Consider the following 2785-nt stretch of genomic DNA (forward strand, 5'->3'; position numbering starts at 1 on the left):
TAAAGACCTTATTATACTTAACTTAATAAATAATATAAATATACTTTTAATTTAAGTTATACTTTAAAGCCTTTTTATTAATAGTTAAGTTATAATATAGAGTATTATTTTAAATAGTATATAAGTAAGATAAGCTAGTTTTATTATAACTTAACTAAAAATAAATAATAAAGATATTATATTTATATTTTAGCTATTTAATATTATAATTAAAAATAGATATATTAAAAATATTCTAATACCCTAGATAATATCTAGTCTAAACTATATTAATAAATATATATTATAATAATATATTTATTTATAGTTTAAATACTAGTTATATAAAGATATACTATTATTAATTATATTAAATAGTATTAATCTTATATTATTAGTATTATTAGATAAAGAGTAGGAAGTTAAGGCTATAATTATTCTAGAATCCCTTTTAAGTATTATTAATTACTATATTAATATTTAATAAATAATAATAATTAAAAGGCTTTTAATAGTATTTAAGTATAATTAATTAAATAAAAAGATTATAATTAATCTTTTAATAATATATCTAGATAATTAAAAGTAATTAATAATAAGTTTATATATAATAAAAAGGGTTTATACTAATTTATAAGCTTTATTTTATAAAATAAAGCTATTAATAAAGAAAGTAATAACTTAAAAGCTAAATATATTAAATTTAAAACTTAATATTAAGTAAGAGATTATATAAGCTTTCTTTATTACTAGTAATTTACTTAGTTTAATAAAGCTTATAAATAAGGTAGTTAGTAAGATAAAGAGTAATACTATTAGTATTATTATATAAGAGGATATACTAGTAATACTAAAGGATAAAAGGGTTTTTTTAATTTATATAAAGAAGTAAATATTAAAAGGATAAATATTATATACTATTATTTATTTTATATTTTATATTTTAAATATAGAAATTAGAAAAAAAGATAAAAATAAAGAAAAAAAAAAAAAGGTTATTTCCTTATAATAAACTCTTAGATTATATTAATAGTAATATCCTTATATAATAATAATTTATTAAGCCTTATATAAGTAATAGTAACTAGCTTTAATAAAGCTAATCTAGAAAGAGTTTCTTTAGCTTAATACTAATTAAGTTATTTATATAAGTATAAGTAAATAAGAAAAAAAGGTATTTCTAGGTTACCTACCTCTAGTAAACTACTAAACTTATACTAAATAATCCTATTATAGATCTAGTATATAACTTATAGTAAGTATATATTAATAGTATTATTTAATATCTTAAAGATAGAGTTTAATACTTTTATATTATTAATAGGTAATAGGAATTTATAATTTAGCTTAGTATTATAGCTAAGGTTATAATATAAAATATTTAGTTAATTAGTAATTTTACCTTCTTATATATATATATAATAAATATTCTATTTATATATAAAAGTATAAAAGTCTTTTTAAATTAATAGTATATATAAATTATTAAGGACTAGCTTTAGGGTATTTATAGGTAGGTATTATAATAGTATTAACTTTTTTATAGAGTAAGAGAGGAGGAAAAGCTAGTCTATCTATCTACTCTAGTATATAAAGGGGGTATGCTAGGGGTATGCCTATAGTAGCCTTAGGCTAAGCCTAGTCTAGAGTAGGCCTAAGCCTAACTCCTTTATATAAATAGAGAATAATAATCTTATTTATAAGATTATTAGTAAGAAATAAGCTATAGTTATTAAATATAAAGAAATATATTTAAATAGTTATATTAGTATATATATCTATAGTTATTAATAATTACTTACTTACTAGTATTTAATAGGAATACTTAGAAAGTACTACTATCTTTTAATATATATATTATAAATACTTTAGCTATATAACTATACTTTTATAAATATAAGCTCCTAGGATATTCCTTATAACTCCTAAAAGTATTATAACTTATTAGTATTATTATAAGTTTAGTATTATATTAATATATTATTTTAAAAGAGAAACTAATATAGCCTAGTAATAATAATAGTCTTATTACTATAATTAGATTATAATTAGGTAGGTATTATCTTTTATATATTTAATAGAGTAATATATTACTATATAATATTCTATAAAGTTATTATAGAAATACTAATATAGAACTAAGTAATATAATATAAATATATATTAATTCCTATATAAATCTTAAACCCCTATAGTTATAGCTTTTTATAGCTATTAATAGACTAAATCTAATTAAGACTATAGGTTTTAAAGTCTATATATAGTATTTTTACCTATTTCTAATAATCTTAAAGGTTTTTAAAGAATACCTTATAATAAACCTTATATAAAGTATTATAATTAATATTAATACTAGCTTTATATATATATATTATAAGGAATATTTAACTATTATTAATTATATACTACTTAGTAGTAAAATTATTCTAAAGATATATTTATATTTACTCTTATATAATATTTTAATATATAATATCTTATTATTAGTATATATTTTACTAATAGTAGATTAAGCTAACTTAAAATAGTAATAATTAGAAACCTTTATTAAGTAGTTACTTATAAATATTAAAGTTAGTAAGGTTCTAGGTAAAATATAATATTTAAATATATTTAGTAAGTTTATCTTAGTTATTTATTTATACTTATAAGTAAATATAGTTAGTTTATAAAAAATATTATAGTATTTAAGGATAAATATTATAGCTATAATTATCTTATAGGATATTATAAATCTTCTAATATATAAAATATAAGTTTATATATTAAATAATAGCTTCTTTAAATAAATTAAGGTTAATTATAG

Source organism: Cordyceps militaris (genome assembly GCF_000225605.1).
Source record: "Cordyceps militaris CM01 unplaced genomic scaffold CCM_S00005, whole genome shotgun sequence".
Lineage (NCBI taxonomy): Eukaryota > Fungi > Ascomycota > Sordariomycetes > Hypocreales > Cordycipitaceae > Cordyceps > Cordyceps militaris.